Source organism: Tursiops truncatus, chromosome 14, assembly GCF_011762595.2.
Source record: "Tursiops truncatus isolate mTurTru1 chromosome 14, mTurTru1.mat.Y, whole genome shotgun sequence".
In the NCBI taxonomy this organism is placed as follows: Eukaryota; Metazoa; Chordata; class Mammalia; order Artiodactyla; family Delphinidae; genus Tursiops; species Tursiops truncatus.
This window is the reverse complement of record NC_047047.1, coordinates 26,379,030-26,401,411: the sequence shown is the minus strand read 5'-3', so window position 1 is coordinate 26,401,411 and position 22,382 is coordinate 26,379,030.

Genomic DNA, 22,382 nt, shown 5'->3' with positions numbered 1-22,382 from the left:
ATGCCTCAAGAGATGAAATTCTCATCACTCCATCAGACAAATGAGTGAGAATAAAAATGTTGTCCAAAGGTGACTGAAATCTAGAATGAATGGTAAAGGAAGTATAAGATAAATATCAACTTTGATTCTAGGATCACCTGTAACATCAAGGAATATATTGAAGGATATTGACATTTGACCTCTACTCTGAGGGATTGTAGTTGCTCCTTCTTTCTTGAGATAGAATTCAGGGCTTCTTTTACTAATAACAGATTTGTATATCATAAGAGTGTATGTTATTTAATTGGCATGAAGGGTAAACTGTTACAGACCGAGTCAATACACCACTCATAGTTACTTGGGTCTCATTCATTTCCCTCATTTCCAGAGTGAAGGCAATGATTTTTAAAATCCTGGCTCCAGTGACTGCCTCTCATCTCTGAACACCGTAAGTTGTCCCAGCGTGCCAAAGGACCAGGGATGGATATTAGACATGACCACCTGTGTGCCCTCCAAGGAATGAGCTCCAGCAGCTCCAGCATCCAGTCCACCAGAGCTGGACTCATGTCCAACTGAAAATTTCTGCCTTCCTAGTGGCCCAGTTTAGGTGAATTAATGCCTCACAAAGATTTTGATTACAAGAGACAGGAGGTGGAAAGCAACTAACAGAAATGTCTTTCCTTTCTTCCTTCAAGGAACTGCTCTATGTGGTGCTGTGTAATCTCATGGAGATGTTCCATAACTGAGCAATCGTACTTGGTTTTTTGAAACTATGTTCAGTTTGATAAACCATGACATTTTATTTCCTATCCCTCTTTTTCTACACTTTTACTTTCAGTTGATTACCACTCCTCCAACAATAATTGAATATGTAAGATTTTCCTCATGTTCTGATTTCTAGGAAACCAAGGCTAAAACATGATGCTTATCAGACAGGTAGGTAAGATAAAATTGAGGGCAAAGTAGAAACTATTTAAGCATTTTATAATCCTATGATTATCTGAGGCACAGAATTTGTGCCTTTAGTTACACTTACATTCCAAGCCCCACAATATTATTGAGACTATAAGCCATACCTAAAACAGCAGAACTATGAGTCTTTACTACAGGAGAGACTTTTACAATTATGTTTTCCAAAAACAGTTTTTCTAGTGTGAACAGATGCAACAAATTAATTTTTCTTCTTGTAAATCTATAAAATATTGCAAATAACATGTCAGTTATGACCTTTAGAATGGTATTGACCTTTTAATCTCATAATGGTGAAAAAGTGATAAAGTATAGCAGTACATAAGTTGTATTTCAACCCTACCCACCCGTGAGAATTGATAAACAATAAGCAGAAAAATACAGAGTTGTTCAGTACAATCACATACCAGGAGTAATGGACACTGAGAGTGTTTAATGGACAATTAATTATTTTTCACATCCAGAAAAGAAACATGTGTGTGAGAATCTTGCTGCTCTCGTCTGTATATAAACTAGGTTTTTACACAATGTTCGGCAACATGCAGACCTAAGTTCAAGAGGCCTGTACTACTGTTAGAATGAATGTGAAGAAGACAGTGTTATAATGAAAAATATACGAAACAGTGAAAAGTTCATGCCTACTTAAAGGCAACCTTATTATATTACATTGAAGTTTATGTACCAGTACTAATGAAAAGGGGCAATAAAAGAGGTTCTTTTATGCTAAATTAAAGAATAGATGTATATCAGAGACTTTCTTGTTAATGCTTAGCAGAGGATCACCAAAATGATCTCTCTTTCAAGAGAATACCTGCATTACACATAGTCAGCAACTGGATACTTGTATATCTATGCTAAAGCTCCAGACATGTTTCCCTCAAATTCTCTGACAAGGATAGAGGCTCCAAAGCCACCTGTTTGAGCTACTAAACCTCCTTTATGTCGCACCAGGTTCAAGGCTCTTGATCAAGTAGCCAGTTACTTCTGGAAGGTAAAGGAATTGTGCAACGATGTAAAGGGTGCTTATACCTTTCTGCTCCCAGCCTCTTAAACTTCAGAATTTTTTTTTTTTTTTTTGCCACACCGCGTAACATATGGGATCTTCCCAAACCAGGGATCAAACTCGTGCCCCCTGTAGTAGAAGTGTGGAGTCTCAACCACTAGACAACCAGGGAAGTCCCCAATTTCAGAATTAAAGCCTTGTTCCAACCCACAGTCCTGTCTCTAGCATAGTTGACTCAATTCATAGATATTTTAACCAGTGAGTCAGGGAATTTTTAAGAAATAGCCTTATAGACTTTGGGGTAAAAGACCTGGAATCAATGAGATATGTGGTGTTAAGTCTTTTCTGGATGGAAAGGTAGGTAGGGGCAACTCAGTTTGAACTCTTGGCCATGTTAGAGTGTGATACGGAAATAGATGAGCCAGACAACATTCAGGGGTTACCAACTAGTAAGGAGCCCTGTAATATAAATAAAATAATCTAATGTGATATCAGTGAACTGCTTTACTCTTATAAAAATGACAAACTGTAACTTAGGCCCACTCTAACCTAAACAGAGCACGTCATTAAAGACAATTAATGTTCTTTGCTAACACCTATTTCTTCTGTTGGCCTTTCACATTTCCCAGTCTCAATCTGCATAGTCATGCAGAGCCTGATTCCTACACCGGCCACTAACAGAAAAGAGGAGCCAATGGGCACAGTCATTTTTAATTCCCAAACATGTTTAACAAGAATGAATGGTATATTTAATTATTTACATTTAAACCATTACTGTTTTTTTGAGAAAAATATATCAAATACAATGCAAAGAAAAATTAAGAGAATATGGAAACTGCAGTCAAATTTAAAACATTTTCCTACTGAGGTAAGTCCAATTACAATTACAAAAGAAAAGAAAAATGGCAAAAGCAAAGTTTCAAACTTACCAGTAGAATAAAATTTGGAACCCTGCCTATGTACGTTACCTTTAACTTTAATGAGTATGGGTGTTTTCTGACTCATGCGTTCCATGTATTAATAATGGATAAATGCAAAATTATAAGCAGTACCAAATAAGCAAAAATGCTAGGATACACTTAAATCTCTTAAGTATTTATAAAAGAATTGTTATAGTAATTTCATTAATTGAAAGTCAATTTATCCATACTCCCACCAAATGAATTTTCAACACTATCAAAAGACTATGAGTTTGAATTAGGATTTTTAAACTATTGTGCTATGACAAAGTTAACTCATAGTATGTAATCCAGGAAGCTCATTGTTTCTTTGAAATACTTCTTGCCTACAGCTCCCACATTATAATGAGAACTACAATTGCAATATTCCTCTTACTTATCCCTTTTCATCTATACGTGCTTATTTTTTCCCTACGAAAGTGATGACTTCTTCTGCTGGCCTAATCTTTTAGTTTGTTTAATTTGATATGAATGTATCTTTCCTTATTAGATTGCTCTAAAAGACAATATTTTATGTTACATTTCCAAATTGTGTGTGTGTGTGTGTCTGTGTGTATGTCCTCAATTATCCACATAATTTCTAAGGCCAGCAAACAAAACCCTTGAGTCATCATCTGACCCAAGTTCTAGAAACACCTCATTGTCATTTGATGGATCATAATATTTTATACCAATGACTATAGGTTGTTTTGTTGTATATGTTTTATTTGTTATATACATTATGTGAAGTATGATAATGATTATAAGAAGGCATGATAATTTTTTTATTAAATGGACTTTTCCAAATGTCATCATTAATAAATCAATCTATAGATTTAACACAATCTAAATTAATACTGCAGAAAAATATTTATTATTTTTGTAGCAATTGACAAGTGATTTTAAATATTTTATGAAAATGCAGAGGACCTGGAAAAGCCCAAATGACTTTCAAAGAGAAAAAAAAAGTTGGAACACATGTACTACCTGATTCCAAGATTTACTCTAAACGTACTTTATCACATTGGTATGGTATTGGTGTAAGTATAGAAATATAGATTAATGTAACAGAATATCAAGAAACAGATACACTCATACATGGTTAATTAATTTTCAACAAAAATGCCAGTGGAGAAAGGGATGCTTTTAGAACAAATCCTTTTGGAACAAGTAGATATCCATATGAAACAATAGGTAAATAACCTCAACTTTTTCCTTAATCAAACAGAAAATTAGTTCAGAATGGATCATAGACCTAAACAGTAAACACTAGGAATAACAAGTAACTTTCTAAACTGGATAAGCTACTGCTAATATTTTATGTAATGGTGAAATTATAAAATTTACTCTTATGTTTGGGCACAAGAAGGTTTCTCCACTCTCGCTAATTCTATTCAAAAATAAACTAGAAATACTAGTTGGTGGAATTAGGCAAGGGAAAGAAATAAAGACTGTGTAGATTGGATAGAAAGAAATACAACTCTCTTCATTCACAGCTGACCGTTTGTGTACATTGAATATCTTAAGGAATCTATTTTAAAAGCTACTAGAGCTTGCAAATTTGTATAGCAAGGAAACAGAGTACAATATTAATGTACAAAAGTCAATTGTTTTTCTATATACTAGCAAGGAAAAATTGGAAATTGAACATTTTAAAAATACCATTTAGAGTAGCATCAACAAACATGAATACTTTGTGATACATTTGATAAAATATATGTAAGTGCTGAGGACTAGAAATTATAAAACATTGCTGAGATAAACTAGAGAAAACTAAAATAAATGGAGAAACAATATTATGAAGTTATCTCCAAGTTGCTCTATAGACTTAATGTAGTCTTTTTACAAAGAAATAATCAAACTGATTCTAAAATTTATATATAAATACAAAAGATCTAAGTTAGCTAAAACCATTTTGGAAGAGAACATACCCTACATAATTTCAAGATTTATTATAAAGCTACTATAACTAAAATAGTGTAGTATTAGCATAAGGATAAACAAACAGAATAGGGAGTCTAGATCTAAACTCATACATATATGGTCAAAAATGCTGAGATTGTTCAGGGAGCAAAAGATGATGCTCTAGCACATGTGATGATGGAAGATAGGAAAATGCAAAACACACATAAAATAGGAACTACTTTGAAGCTGGTAAGATATTAACATACATTTTCGGGAGTGAGCTTTTCAGATCTTTATGTAGGTGTCAATGCGGCAGGCTGGAGGGATTCGTAGGAGGAGAAGCACATGAAGGACATGGAGTAACAGAAGAGTTAGAATAAGCTGCCTTTCAAAAAGGAACAATACTCTGTGTCAGACCAAAGGCACTAAAGGCATGGTTTGATTATTTCACAACTTTGCATAGGATTGATACTCTGTAAAGGTTAAAATCTTTAGGAAGAAATCAGATAAGCAGTGTTGCAAATACCACACCAATCTACAATTTACTGACTACAAGCTCTGTGTTTGTGGAAGCGTGTGTGTGTGTGTGTGTGTGTGTGTGTGATTGAGAGAGAGAGACTATCTCTGATATTCCCTTCTAGCTACTTAGAAGACATCTTAGAAACTTTGGGTCATCTCTTAGGAGTATATATACCATGGCATTGGCAGCTAGAGGGTAATGTGAAAAAGAGGTCTGAAAGATGAAGCTTTCTCCTGAGAGCTAACATTTTCAGAACAAATTGGGCAGCTGAGAAATATTCACTCTCCAGACCTCAGAAGATAGTTAAAATCAGTGATCCTAGGGTGGTCAAAGAAAACAAATACCAAAGGCTGACTCAGAACCCAAACATTTGTTGTGACTCTCTTCAAAGAACTCTTGGGTGATATTTTTATTTAAATCAATGTTTACAGATTTTGTCAAGTTTTCTGAATTTGTCTGCCGAGTACACTCATGTACTTTTTCAATAAATAATTGGAAAATTATTTATTTTCAATGTAAATGAACAAAAATAGTCCAAGATAAAAATAGAAAGAATAAAGCATGATTTGAATCAAATCCATATATTCTTTAGTACCTGGCATGTATAGTATATATAGTTCAGATTGTTTATTCTTATTCATATCTTTTGTTTTATTTTATTTCACTGAATTCGTGCAACAACCACTCTGCTCTTTATCAATAATTATTTTCCATTTAATAGGAGAAGGAATGATGAATTTCTAAATATAATCTTATTTATCTGCATGTTCCCTACTCTTCAAAGAAAGGAGTTTGTCATTTTTCCACTCATGTTACGTATTCAGGTTTAAGAACACAACAGAGAGGGTACTGAGGATAAATATTTAAGAATATTTATAAGATTTCTAGTAAGTTTGATACTCTTGGAAAAATAAATTTTTATACCAAATGGCATAGCTTAAATTCATAAGTGGAAGAACAATGAGAATTTGAAGTGTTGTTATATTTGTTCAAGGACATTGCTCTTAAAAATTTGAGAAACAGTATTTAGGGTAATTGTTAAGAGCACAGATTTGAGGTCAGACTATTTGGTAAAATAAATACATCTGCCTTTTATTGGCTGTGTTTACTTGAGCAAGCTATTTAATGTCTCTGGGTCTTTGTTCCTCATCTGTAAAATGGAGATAATATATTCATATCTGTTGTCAAGAATAAATAAATACACGAGAAACACTTCGAATGCAGCCTTATCTACATTAAAGTACTGTGTGTTAAGTGATTATATTTAGTCTATTTTTCTATCCAGTGATAAAAATTTTCATTTCACATTTAATTTCCTAGGGGCATTTTATAACAACTAGAAACCACAATAAAAACAAAAAAATTCTCAACACAATTATTTTCACTTCCGCAACATGCTTTCTGTATGTATGTGTTTCCCCCTTGATTAATCTACATTCTATAGTTGTTTAACCTACTTTACCGAAATTTCTCCCTGACGATATTGTCCTCTCAAATTTCATTTCAGACATTCCCTCCTTCATCCTAAAGCCCAACTAAATCCCCTGATATAAATGATCATCTCTCCATCTTAAGTCCCATAATAATTATCACCTCGGTTGTAGCAAAGATTGCATTCTGCTTTGACTTTTTTTCATCCTCATCCAGATGTTAAATAACTTATCTATGAGCTTTGAGTTGAATCATTCTCCATCACATGTATAACTTGAGCTTTTTCTTTGTTATTTCACAGGTAATTTTTAAGTTATAAAACTAATGACTTTAGAATATTCAATGTAACTTAATACTTTATATGTATATGTAATACCTTATGTAACGTATAGTTAGAATTAAGATTCAATTATTTTCCAAATACTTTTATTTGTGGATATCTATATAAACATTTGCCTTTGCTCTGTTTTCTAATTTTAACTTTAAGAAAAGGTAGTACTTTTCCTCTGTATTTACTAGTGGTTTTACAATATTTTAAAATGTATTTTTCTCACATAGTGCTCATCCATAATATTACAAACATTGGGTATTGCATTAATATGACTAAGTTGCTGTAACTTAGTTTGTTAACAAGAATATCTTTCAAGAAGTATACTGTCCAATTAGTTTTCTATTTGAATAATTTACAAACCTTCTGAAAATGGATAATAGTGAATAATAAAAATGTCATACAAATTAGTGAGACCTCTCTGATTATATAACTATATGATATATTCTAAATCTTTGGGCCTTAAACACAAGATAAATCTAAAAAACCTTATAATTTAGATAAAATACGTAATAACAAAAACAATAGCAAAGACAAACATTCCTATAGTTCCTACTATTTATCACACAATTTAAGAACTTTACTAATGCATCTATTTGACGGCAAACAAAAGCTTAACACTGACTATTTCTAGTGCTATTACATGTGATTATTTCTCCTTATACTTTTTTGTTTTGTGCAATAATTTTGTTAACAAATATGTTACTTTGGGGCTGAAAATTTTTGCCTTTTATGCCTTTTTTCTTTATTTTATTTTTAAGAAGTTACTTTCTGTTTTTCCAAATAATTGTACCAGAGTGGGTTTTTCATACATTCTGATATTCAGTGGAGGAGACTCTCATACACAAATGTTTTTTAATGATTTTATCTTAAAAAATCTTATAGGATTTTTTAAAATTTGAAATATGGTTATTTATTTCTAAGTTAATCTCAAGAGAAAGTCAAAATAACTGCAACTATAAGATGTAAGAAATAGGTATACATGAAATGAAAGAGAAAAAGAAATTCTTAAAATCAGCAACTATCAAAAAATCTTATATATTTACTATATACCATTTTCAACATACATATAATCATATGCCTCATTTTATGGAAAAAGTTGGCAATATTATATATAGTAAAAATGTAAAAGTAGCAGCAAGTTCAATGTGAGTCTTCTTTATTTATAGAAAAATTTCAATGAAATGATTTCAATCTCATGGTCTATCCCTTTAAAGAGGTTCTCTGGTACCACCTTATCCCCACCCCCATCTGTATATGTGTGTGTATTTGAAAAAGTTTTAGATTTGTATTTGGAAAAAATTAAAATGGTGTGATGTGTCTCTCTAATATGGGTCTCGTTTTTCAGACTTTTGTATACTTCGGTCTGAATGCAAGAATTAAGGTCACTGGTGTTATACTTTAAGGGTTTGGGGGCTTATTTTTGGATAACCATGAGACTGGGCCCATTTTCACATTAGCAGTGACTTGAAAATTATTCCACAGGGTAACAGACATATTCAAAAACCACAATCAATAAAATTAATATTTTAGATACGATCATAATAAAATCTTATTAATAAGTGATTAGGTGGGGGGGGAAATATTTTATGTGCATTTTGTTAATAAACAAAATATAACATGCATTCACTTTTAAGTGAATACCCGATAGCTCAAAGTACTGCCAGTATTGCAGTTTTGAAAGAAGAATTTCCCTTCACCAAATAAATGTTAGTCCTGGTATATTTCCTGAAACAATCTAACTTTTTATTTTCCAAGTTAGGTTTTTAGCCTATGAACTTCAGCATATTTTTGAATGTCTCTTTCTTTTTTTTAAAAATTTTATTTATTTAATTTATTTATTTTTGGCTGCATTGGGTCTTCGTTACTGTGCGCGGGCTTTCTCCAGTTGTGAGGAGCGGGGACTACTCTTCCTTGTGGTGCGCGGGCTTCTCATTGTGGTGGCTTCTCTTGTTGCGGAGCACGGGCTCCAGGCACGCAAGCTTCAGTAGTTGTGGCTCGCGGTCTCTAGAGCGCAGGCTCAGTAGTTGTGGCCACGGGCTTAGTTGCTCCACGGCATGTGGGATCTTCCCGGACCAGGGCATGAACCCGTGTCCCCTGCATTGGCAGGAAGATTCTTAACCACTGCGCCACCAGGGAAGCCCAAATGTTTCTAATAATGGTGTACCATGAACTAATTCAACACCGATCATTTTCACATACTGGATTTTGTTGTTTAAAGCAATGAAAGCCACTTAACCACAAGGACATCCTTTATTGAGAAATAGGATACCACTTAGAAATGCATCACAATAGTTGCAGAATATATATTATCTAATATTCACTGGGCTCACTGTGAAACAGACTTGAACTAGCAATAAAACAACTTATTTTATTAATTTTCATTTACTTAAGGGTCATTTAGTCCAAACTAAATATAAATTATCATTAATTCATTCAACAATATTTATGGAGCACTGATTTAGGGGCAGATCCTTCTCCAAGCTATGGAATTTCTGTAAGTTTCCAAAAGACATCAGTCCTAAACTCATGGAGCTCAGTCCTATAAATCTTAATTATATTAAAAAGTCTTTTGTAAAGAATTTTGTTGTTGATTCTAAAACAGACTCAATTCAAAGAATTAAAGATAAATTATATACTCATATAAAATTTCAGGTTGATTTAAGTTAAGAAAAAAAAACAAGAGAGAGAAAGTATATCTTTCAAATTTCAAAAACAAAATTATCCATTTCTCATTAAAGCATTTACCTTGTGTAAAATAAGGATGTTTCAGCTTTTTCTCTCACTTCCATAGGAAGGGATATTTCTTCTTTTAAGAGAGAATTTCCTGGCATTTTCCTTTTTTTACTAAAAAGAAATATACTATATACTATTCTTATATGTTTTACCAGATTTTCACAGCACCAGGACCAGGGGTAATCAAAGTCATTCACCAGAATGACCGTGCATTGTAACAAGGCCTTCTACTGCTGCCGTCTGTCAAGAATGGAACCATTTTTTTAATGTAGAGAAGCCAAGAAGAAATAAAACGAAATGTCTGCCCTTTAACATTTCAGAACTGGGAAACTGATTCACTCTGCCCTATTCCAGTTAAATGTAATAGATGTATTTTTGTACTTGTTCAAACCACAGAGCTTCTGATGGGCATTCTTTTAAAATACTCCTATAGATAGAATATATTCTTCCTCTCTGTTTATTTTCTTTGGAATGGCAGCTGCCTCAACTTAATGAGATTGAGACCATTTCTCTGAGTATCAGGTGCTAGTTCAGTGAGATTAATGAACAGTATGAACGCTTAGTTTGATATTTGAAAAACTTATTTGTTTACTTATTTATGACCACTACTCATGGAATTCTGCTCCATAACCAGTGAATTCTAGTTCCTCAGGCCTGACTCAGGGTAACGTGTAGACTTTAAAATATGACCGATACTATCCTGATGATATTTTGACATCCTTGACTCTCTAGTAGAATCAGTAGATTTTTAGCAACATTTATTACTTGTTCAGAGATTTAGAGTTCATTCATTTGCATTATCTGTCTTATCACAGTGCCTGAGTGAAGAATGATGGTGATGGTTTCTATAAATACACATTCTCAGTTGAAGGAAACATTTTTCTAATCCTTTCCTATGGTCATTAAAAATATTTTGAAAGTAAATATTAAATATTTTCAATACCAGTTAAAATTAAAGTATTATATCTCTGTGTATCTATTAATATTGTAATTGCATCGTAGTAAGCTGAAAAATGTCTCCCCCCAAAATATTCACAACCTAATCCCTGGAACCTGTGAATGTTACCTTATATTGCAAAAAAAACAGGGGTATTTGCAGATGTGATTAAATTGAGATCTTAAGATAGAAAATTATGTTGGATTATCCTAAATGCCATCACATGTATCCCTATAAAAGGGACTCAGATTTTACACAGATGGGGGAGAAGGCAACGTGAAGATGGAGCAGAGAGATACTTAAAGACACTGGAATGATGGGGCCACATTTGATGGGATGCCTGCAGCCACCAGAAACTGGAAAAGTCAAGGAAAAATTCCCCTATAGAGCCTCTGGGGGGGCCATGGCCCTGCCGCCACTATGACTCAGATTAAGTAATACTGACAGAACTGTGAGAGAATAAATGGAACACATTTTGCTTGTTTTAAGCCAAGTATCTGCTGAATTGTTACAGAAACTTTTTATGACTTGGAAAAATTATTCTCATGTTATCTTCTTGATTGAGGGCTTAGCTAATTTATTTCTTGGTTTTTAGTTAGTTCTTGAAACATCAATGTCTTTCTGAGAACTATTTTTATCATATTGTATATTCATCAGCCCATAATCCATATGGTTGCCATTTAAGCAAATTTAGTGAGATTTTTCTTAGTGCCCTTATTCTATGTCTGTAAAACATTATAGATGTTTGAATAGATTGAATGTTATTCATATCGTAGACACATATATTATAGGTTAATATATAGAGGGGTATGGATAGATACTTTTTAATATCAAGTAAAACCAAGTTTTATTATGATATTGTGGGACTCGAGGGACATTGTTCCAGCTAATGATTAAGAACTCTCCAGACAATAGGGGCTTCTTAGACAATGGGTGAATTTCCAGGATGTCCGGCCCCCTTCCGAGAAGGAGAGAGATAAACAAAAAAGATGTCTGTCAAAGACCAATCAGGCAGCTGGGGACAAGTTCTCTCTCTGGTCCGAGCCTAAGCCGGGACCAATCAGCAGGAGAACACAACCAAATCTATAATTTACATACGGGGAAGTGGGAACCTATAAAACTGACATATTCGCGCCCAAAAGGGTTCCTTCTTCGACCTCCTGCGTGAGGACCAAGGAACCCCGGTGCACCGGCCTTCAATAAACCTCTTGCGTTTTGCATCGACTTCCGACTCTTGTTGTTTCCTGGGCGAGTCGAAACTCCTAGGAGACCGCGCAGGTCTAACAATATAATTCCTTCTTTGTTTTCTCCTCTTAGTTTTTTGCTTGCTTTGCTATATTTGAACAAAACTGTTTTCTATTGACTTATTACTTACACATGTCATACAGTTTGTAATGATTTCCTGTGAATTTAAAATATACATTGTTATATCTTTAATTAATAGACCTTTAGTTAACCAGTTTCTACCTATAGGTGATATGTTGTTTCACGTGTCATATAAGGTCTTTAAAACTGGCCTTAAAATGCCCTAAGGCCAACATTGTCACTGTTTTTTTAGCTAAAGACTTTTGTCTTGTGGTGGAAATAAAGGGGAAGCATCAGGATGCCTATACTTGTCCCACCCACATGGCTGTGTTCCCCTCTCCAGTCTGCACCACTAATAAGCATTTCTAGTTGATCTTTCAGACCTTTACTGTGAGAGACCAATGGATTTAATGAAGAAAGAGTCCTCCAGGGCACGCAGACTCCCCCAGTTTCTTCAGTGCAGGGTTGTTTCACATGGCATTCCCAGCCTGTAATTAACCTTCCTCAAATGTCTGTCCTAACTAAATTCTTACCAGCTTCCTGCTGTGTCTACCAATTTTGTTTACTTTTGTGTTGTTTTAAGAACTTGTTTTATCTGTATGTAACAGTACTATTGTAACAGTGAAGAGCTAAATTGGACTCCAGGTTAGATCTGTTTCTTTGAATTTAACCTTTGCTTTTCGTTGCTTTTATTATTATATCATACATAATGGCCTGCCTCAAGGAACACTGCCCCTCTGCCTGAATGTTAAACTAAACTGCCTTTGTTCAGCTCACAGGGAGCCGATCTGACCCTGCCCACTTGTGAATAGCTGCAGATAAAGAAGAAATTAACACATCTCCTCCTATTTTGCAAGATAAATGGCCTTTTGTACTTTACTTCTTCACCTTCTCTCCCTCTCTGTTCTGTACAAGAAACTGGCATCCAGACCCCGATAAGATGGTTTTTCTGGGAACCCTAGTGCGACATCTTCTCGGTCTGCCGGCTTTCTGAATGAAATCGCTCTTCCTTGCCTCACCACTTCCTGTCCCGATTTATTGGCCTGTCGTGCGGCGAGCAGAGCGAGCTTGGACTCGGTAACGCTATTGCATTATTTGGAACATTAGTTACCTCTTAGATGTCATTTTCTAAGAAAGACAGCGTCACATCTAACTCTAACAAATTGTAAATTCTTAAGTATGTCTTAACTGCTAGAATTTTCTATTTTCTATTTCTTATTCCACTTTTTAGAGTATTTCCCTCATTCACAAGTGTGTTATATTGTGCAAGTTTTACACACTTGTGATGTATCTCTGTTCTTGTTTATCATAATTTTTACGGATATAAAGCAAACCCCTTGATTTTTAAAGCATTTTTACCGTAAATTCTATTTTGACTGAGATTTACATTGAAAATCTTGTTTTAATCTTGCTTAAAATTTCCAGGTCTATAAATGGAGATACTTTTAAATGTCTTAAATTTTGGTTTTGATTTGTCTACTATAGATAATATAGTGATAGAATTTTAAGTAGTCAGTCTAGGAAAATTTGTCTTTTAATGCAAGCTTTATATCAATTCACAATTATTATGATCCATAATAAACTTCATCTTATGTCTGGTTTTCATTGACATTCTTTTGCTTTTTCCCTTGTTTCTGCATTTTCTTGTATTCCAATTTAAAAACTTTTCTAGAAATAGTTTGTATTTTATATTTATGGTTCTTATTTTTCTCTAATACTTAAAAATGTCTATCCTCTCTTTATAAATGGTACATGTGAAACCGAGCAGGGCCCTTTTGAGGCTCCCGGGCACGGAGGTGTCTTTTTTGTCCCCTATTTCCTGTCGGCGAGACTCCAGCCTCCTTGACCTTCCCTGAGTTCCAAAGGGCAGATTCAAACAGTTGCTAATCAAGGGAGGAGGAGCCAAAAAACCACTTGAGGCAAGATTAAAGGGAGCAGAGAAGCTCATCTAGATTAGGAGACCTGCCACTGAGACCCTGCACACACCCTAATCTTGTCAGCAACCCCACCCTTGGGAAGCATTGTTATAAAACTCCTTATCAAATCCTCCTGGGTGGGGACACACAGTTTTTTGAGGCAGAAAGCCCCCTGTGTCCCCCTTTGCCTGGCAAAGTTATAAAGCTATCCTCTTCTATCTTATCTAAAGCTCTGTCTCCGAGGTTTGATTCGGCACTGGTGTACAGAGAAGCTGAGCTTTCGACATCACAGGTAACTGAAATGACCGTATCTAAATGTAAAACAACTTTAACTGCAGCATGAACATCTATGTATATATCCCTGGTAAAACAAACAAATAACAAAAATATCACTATGCATAATTTCTCCTATAACATAGCAATACATTTTGCATGGAATTTCTTGATCCTTCTCCCCTCCCTACCTCTAAACCCAAGGGTTGGTCCTACCATCTAAAATATCTCTTCTTGTTTATAAGTTTTTATATATACAAACAAAAACAGCAAACAACATGAACGTTCTTAAATGGTAAAAATGCGGAATAAATGATAGTACATATAAATAGAGAAATATTACCGTTTTTATATGTGACTTGTATGTCCATCCTCACACGATATCTTGATTGATGTTTAAGTGGGAAATGCGGGTTTCAGAGTACTGTGCATAGTTTGCTTCCATTCTTTATAGAAGTAAACAGCAAACACATCTACATATGTGTTTGTGTGTATGTATGTTTTTGTATGGGTGCGTGGTATTGAAGCCGAATCCAGCCTCTGTACCCTGACACCGAATTGAATCTCAGAGACAGAGTTTTGGGTGAAGTAGAAAAGAATAGCTTTATTACTTTGCCAGGCAAAGGGGGACACAGCGATATAATGTCCTCAAAACTGTGCGTCCAAAAAGGGAGGGGGTGTTGTGAAGAGTCTTATAGTCAAGGGGGCAGGGTTGCTGATAAGGATCGGGCTGTGCATTCCTTCAATCCAAATATCATCTGGCATCAGGTGGTGATGGGCAAACTGTTACCTTCTCTGGAATGAAGAGTGTTTCATCAAGTAGTTAACATCTTCCATTTGGTGAGGGTTTTAGTTCTGCAGAAGAGCTCAAAGATATTGTTATGAATATCCTTTGCGGGGGTGGGGTGGGGGTGGGGGGGACCAGGACCCTGCCCTCAAGGCTGTACTATTGTTTCTAGACTGCTCCTCCCTTGTCTCTGCATCCCCCACCCCCTCTCCTGATTAGCAACTGTTTGAACCTGGCCTTTGGAACTCAGAGAAGGGGGTACAGAAAGGCTTTTGTGCCCAGGAGCCCCATAGGGTCCTGCTGGGTTTCAGTATCTTTTTAAATTCATGAGGAAAGATGCAATAAGTTATATATAAAAAAAAAACTCATTGCTTGAAGGAGCTAGAAAATGTTTTATGTCTGTGATTGCATTGAACTTGTATTATTTTGCAATACAAATATTTAGTACTTAAATTGCATTACATTCCAAAGTAGTGTTGTCAAAAAGTATTTATGTTTTAGTCAGTTTTCTCCAGAAAAACAGAGCCTGCAGCAGATATAAAGATATGCAGAGAGAACTTTTTTATGAAGGTGACGTGATTATGGAGGCTGAGAAGTTCCGCGATCTGCAGTTGGCTTGCTGGAGGCCCAGAACACTGGTGACGTAGTTCCTCTTCAAACCCAAAGGCTAAGTGGAGGGGAGCCAATGGCGTAGGTCCCAGTCTGAGTCTGAAGGCCTGAGAACCGAAAGCATTGATATCTAAGGGCAGAAGAGGGACCTCCTGGCTCCAACAGAGAGTAAATTCACACTTCCTCTGCCTTCTTGTTCTATTCAGACCCTCAGTGGATTGCGTGATGCCCCCCTCCATTGGTGAGGGCCATCTTCTTGACTCAGTCTACTGATTCAGATGCTAATCTCTTCCAGAAACACCCTCACAGACATACCCAGAAATAATGTTTCACAAGGTATCTGGGCATCCCTCAGCCCAGTCAAGCAAGTTGACACATAAAGTTATCTATCACAATTTAGCATAAGCTGTGTTTTGCTATTTACATATATATGTACATACATATATAGTTTTTTTATATATAAATTTATTTTCAGTTTTACTGACCTTATCTGTGTGATTAATTTTCTTTTTCTGAAAAAAATATGTATGTACTTTATTTTTTAATTTTTATATTTCTTCAATATATTTGTTTTTTTATACTTGCATAATTAGTTACAGAGTTGTTTTTGCAATATCTTTTTTTTGACCACACTTGCACACGTTGCTATATTGTTTTGGAGAATGGGGTCATCTCTTAGTACATGTTTTATTACCTCATCAGATAATAAAGAAAATGTGACTTTTAAAGTGTAAATATTCCTTTTCTCTAGGAGTTTGTAGCAATTTATTATTATTTTGTTTGTTCATTAATTTTGTCTGAATGTTTCAGATGAAAGCATCATCAATCTTAACAGGGTTTTTGGGGTTGTTTTTAATTCAGTGATATGTTGTACTATTTATTTATCTAAATACCTTTTTCTCTTATATTCTCTCTATCCCTTAGGATATATGTTACTGAGGTTGCATATGCACTTATTTTAAATTCCTAAGCTCCCTTAAATAAAAGTTTCATATTCATATTTTTCAGGAATGCTATCTTCTCAAACATTACTAAGCATATTTATTAAGTTATTTGTGTTTATTTTCCCATTAATTTCTTTCCTTAATAGATAGTTCTTTCATTAGCTCCAGTTCTTTCATTAGCTCAACTATGTCCAAGTGTTCCTCTTCTATGTTCCCCTCAGATAGTTGGTCATTATGGATTTTTCTGTGTAAATTTATAACAGTAGTTAGCATTGATCAATAGTAGTTGTTTAAGTGGCTTCTTTTTTTTCACTCAGCACAACACTGAACATTTTTCTTTTCCAAACAGCAGATGCACTTTTACTTTATGTGATTTCTAGCTGTGGTTGTAATTATGAACTTGAGTCTGGTCTGGTTTATCTGTTGAACAGGAAGAAATAGCCTTTTCTATGGTGATGACCAGAAGTTTTCCTCAGCACACCTCTCAGCTTCTCCTTCCAGCTTCAACACTTTGGGAACCTGCCATACTTGATCTCTTTGGAGACGTATTCTGGGACAAATCCTCTAGATACAGAAAATGTTAAGAGGTAACTGGCACAGAATTAACAGTTAACAGAACTAACAGGACAGTCTTCTCTAGTTTCCCATATAGTTCTTGACCTGATGCATTTAAGGACGTTTGAAATCACATTATTTTGAAGTGTCTTAATTTTGCTTATATTGGGTTGTGGAAGTTTCAGATTAGGTTTATCCTCTCAAGGCAATCTGATCTTATTGGCTCTGTATCCTTCAGAAATAACTGAACAATTGATTCTTACTAGGGACTTTTCATGGTTTTTCAGGACCTCCAAGTCTTTAACTGTTTATTTACTATATTTTGTGATTTCTATAATCTCAATGGGATTTTTGAAGGAAGAAGAGATTAAAACATGCCCTTAGTCAGCCATTTTGAAACCCCAAGTCTCTCTTTTTTTTTAGGTAATATCACAGTGAGGGAAGAGAAAAAACAGTTAATAACAATCAGAGTTTAATACAGAGTACGGTTCTATGAGTTATACATGGACATATAAACAGCAGTTGAAATCTAATCCCTATTAGAAGGAAATGCACATTCTTAAATGTGATTATTTTAACTTCATTATGATTAATTTTAATAAAATTACATACAGTTTTCTGGAATCCAGTTTATCATTAATTAAAATGAAAGGTATGATTAATACATCCACATTAAAAGTGTTTTTAAAAATTAAGCAAGAAAAAATACACTAATAAAGTAAATGTGAACTTTATTAGTAAATAAGGAAAGTTAATTGGTTTGAAATAATTAGAAATAGACATATCCTAGATTTAAATTGGGTATAGAATAGAAATCCCACAGAGAATGTAACTTTAATTCAAAAGGTAATACAGTGAGTTTTACAAATCATAACTTGAGTGTGGGTGGAAAATCACCTCAGTTTCTTTTTTTGTTTTTGTTCTTTTTTTGCGGTACACGGGCCTCTCACTGTTGTGGCCTCTCCCGTTGCGGAGCACAGGCTCTGGACGCGCAGGCTCAGCGGCCATGGCTCACGGGCCCAGCCGCTCCACGGCATGTGGGATGTTCCCGGACCGGGGCACGAACCCGTGTCCCCTGCATCGGCAGGCGGGCTGTCAACCACTGCGCCACCAGGGAAGCCCTCGGTTTCTTTTTAAAGTGTGCATTCCTGGTGCTCATTTCCAAATATCCTAATGAGATTCACAAGAAACTAAATTCCTAACAAGAATCCCCAGGTAATTCTAATGAGAGACACTGTTCCAAGAGAGTATGTACTCATTTTACCACTCAATAAAAGAGCTCAACAGAAATAGTTAATCAGATTTGATAATGCTGCAGCAATGCTAACTATGAGAGTAATAGTAATAATAACAATTACAAGAGCAAACAAATAGCTTTATAGTTGTCAGTCTGCTATGAACTTTCTTTTAATGGTTTCTACTAATCCTTATAAAAATCTGAGTTCCAAAAAAAAAAAAAAAATCTGAGTTCCTACAAATTAAGTTTATACTTCTGATAAAGAATTTAGTCTAAGAAAAGAGAAGCTATTTGTCTATGTCCTGTAAGTAGCAAGCATCAGCACTCTCTGACAGCAGAGACTTCTCCCATAATCCTCCCTGCTAGACACTTCTATTTAAAATCATAATTTTAATAGTGCAAGTTGAAAACAACATATATTTATATAATTACTATGTACCATGTTAATGTATCACATGACTAATAGAAAGACACCTTTCTGATGTTGATTCTTCCCATACAAGAACAAGGTATTTACTTCCATTAGTCATATCTTTTTTGAAGACTCTCCATAATGTTTCACTATTTTATCTATTGAATTTCTAAAATGTATTGAATGAATTATTTCTAAATACGTAAACTTTTGTTCTATTGCAACAGAGTTTTTTTTTTCTTTCTATGATGTTTCTTATCAATTTTTATTAGGAGAAGTAATTTTGGTATATGATTAGATCACCAATTTAACACATTGCTTATTTTAATTTTTTGTTACATTACTAAAATTTTCTAGGTAATGTATCTGTAAATTGTTAAAATTTTATACCACTTATGCCTCTCATATAATCATATGATAATTGAAAAAATGTATATTAATCAAGAACTGTGTCAAGCACTGCATTGAGTGTTGGAGTGAAAAAAACAAAAAGCAAAACCTTGCCTCATTAAACTTACAATTTACTGGTAATCTCAGGCATTTGCCAAATAATCATACAGAAATAAAATTCCAAATTAGATAGGTTCCATTAAGAAAATACAGAAAGTTTTTTTTTCAATAAATTTATTATTTTATTTATTTATTTTTGGCTGCATTGGGTATTCGTTGCTGCACACAGGCTTTCTCTTGTTGCACACAGGCTTTCTGTAGTTGTGGCGAGCGGGGACTACTCTTTGTTGCGGTGCGAGGGCTTCTCATTGCAGTGGCTTCTCTTGTTGTGGGGCACAGGCTCTAGGAACGCGGGCTTCAGTAGTTGTGGCTTGCGGGCTCTAGAACGCAGGCTCAGTAGTTGTGGTCCACAGGTTTATTTGCTCCGCATGTGGGATCTTCCCGAACCAGGGCTCAAACCCGTGTCCCCTGTATTGACAGGCAGACTCTTAACCACTGTGCCACCAGGGAAGCCCAAGAAAATACAGAAAGCTTTTAATGTATGCCACGGGGCATGTGATTAGCAGTTCAGATTTTAGAGAAATGCTGCAGTTAACTAGAAGTGTTATGGAATATTATTTTACATGGGTGGCACTATTTGAAAGCTCCAGGCATGAGGGAAAACAGGGCACAATGGAGAGCCTAGGGCCTGGTGACTGAGGCAGAGACCACAAAGGGGAATGAGATAGGAGAGTGTATTATCTACTGCTGTGTAAGAAATTACCTAATTTTAATGGTTTCTAACAATAAAAATGTATTTTCTAACAGTTTTTGGGAGTCAGGGATCAGAGTGTGACTTAGTTAAGTGCCTTTGTCTAACATCAATACTGAAATTATAGTCCGTAGGCCACCTGGGGCTCTGGTCACACCTATAGACTCAAAGTGAGGAGGGATAAATCCAGTTACAAGTCCATTCATGTGGTTGTTGGCAAGTCTCTGTCCCTCGACACATGAGCCTCCTACAGGGCTGCTCGACAAGGTGGCCTAACATGGTGATCAAATCCAAGAAAGCATGAGAGAAAGCAGCCAAGATGGAAGCCAGTCTTTTTACAGCCTAATCTTGGAAATGACAAGTCACCCCTTCTGCTATTCTCTTACAAAGGACTCCATAAGTCCAGCCTCCACCACCCACAGCCCCTCCCTCCACGACCCACACCACCACACACACACATGCACGCTCCATCCTTCCGATCTTCTCCATCTCACTGTCTATTGTTTCTGTTCCCAGGGTGACCATAAGCTGGGGCTGAACCATAAAAATCGTACGCACAAGCTGACAGTGCTTTGCAAAACGCCCATACTGTGCCCCTCTTACTCCCTGTCTGACGACTTCTTTGTTTGAGCTGTTACAGGACCTCTTTTGGCACATTCCTTTGCACAACCTGAAAGTATGTGGGAGTTAATGTCCCAAGGGATAAACTTTGAACAGTAGGATTCAGTAATTTGTGGGTAAATTCAGTCTTATTTATCCCTTCCAATAGAAGGACCCAAAATGAAGCTAGTATGGATTTTTGAGAGTAATCATGGTATTCTGCAATTTGTCTTACTTAGTGGGTAGGCAGTTCAATAATCTATACTTGTATCATCTCTCCCTTCCTCCTTGCCACTTTGTCTTTCACTTCTGCTCCCTAGAAATGAACATAACTCCTCTGCCTCAGGCTCAGCTTTCTGGAAAGACTAAGCTACCAGTTTGTACTTAGAATGCTAATCTTCAAGGTGGAATTTCGGAACTGAATTTTACCCTCAACTGAAAACAATAAGAACACCACAATCACTAAAGATTTTATGTGTCATTTGGATGAGGTATAGGTGGAAGGTGAAGAGTTCAGATTTATAATGGCTAAGGCACTTGAGCAGTATGACAGCAAAAAATAATTATAAGAACTGTGAAGTGGGTTGGCTTTTTATAAACTGCTAACCATAAGAATGTACTGTAAACCGTTGTTATTTTTAACCCAAATTTTAGTATAAAAATATGTGACCTTCAAAAATTAGAAGTTTGCATTCCTATATCCCTTACCTAGAGTTTCCAGGTTTCATTATTTGCTATATATCCTTTATCTCTCACCCTCGGTCTACCTAAACATACACTCACAACAATACACATTTTGATTACATATTTATCAATTATTTAAAACTAAGTTTCTGATACTTCACACAAATATTTTAGCTTGTATTTCATTTTTTTAAAGATATTTTATCTAATTGTAATGTAATTATCACATCCAGAAAATTTAAGCCTGATATACAAAATGTTCTTTAATATTTATGTCATGTGTTCAATATAACAATTTTCCCCAAATATGCCACTGAATATTTTTCTAGTTGTTTTTATTTCTTAGTTCTGATCCAAGATCTAATAAAAGATCACATATTGAATTTTCTGGTCATCTAGAACAACCCATATTCCTTTTATTTTTATAACGACGTTTTCACAGTTGTGACTGAGAATTTTCTTCACTTACTTCCAAATACCAGGAATGAACTTGACTAAGGGCTCCAAATCCACCACTCTGAATTCCAACTCTGTGATAACACTGAGGTCACAGGCTATCTACGGGACTCCTCTTAGAGCCGATGTTGCCAGTAACAATGTCCCTTTATTTTCCATTCTTGATATTGAAATTTTTCATTCTTATAGGAAGCTCCTCTCCCTTTTTTCTTGGTCACTGTAACTAGAAGTTTGTCAATTTTATTGAACTTTTCAAAGAATATGCTTTTATTTGCATTGATTTTTTTTTATTTTTTTATTTTCAATTTCATTAATTTCTTCTCCATTCTTTATTACTTCTTTCTACTTGCTTTGGGTTTAGTTTTCTCTATTTTTCTTTAAAAATTTCTTAAGATGGGGCTTCCCTGGTGGCGCAGTGGTTGAGAGTCTGCCTGCCGATGCAGGGGACACGGGTTCGTGCCCTGGTCCGGGAAGATCCCACATGCCGCGGAGCGGCTGGGCCCGTGAGCCATGGCCACTGAGCCTGCGCGTCCAGAGCCTGTGCTCTGCAACGGGAGAGGCCACAACAGTGAGAGGCCCGCGTACCACAAAAAAAAAAAGAAAAAATTTCTTAAGATGAAAAATTAAATTATTGATCTGAGTCACTTCTTCTTTCCT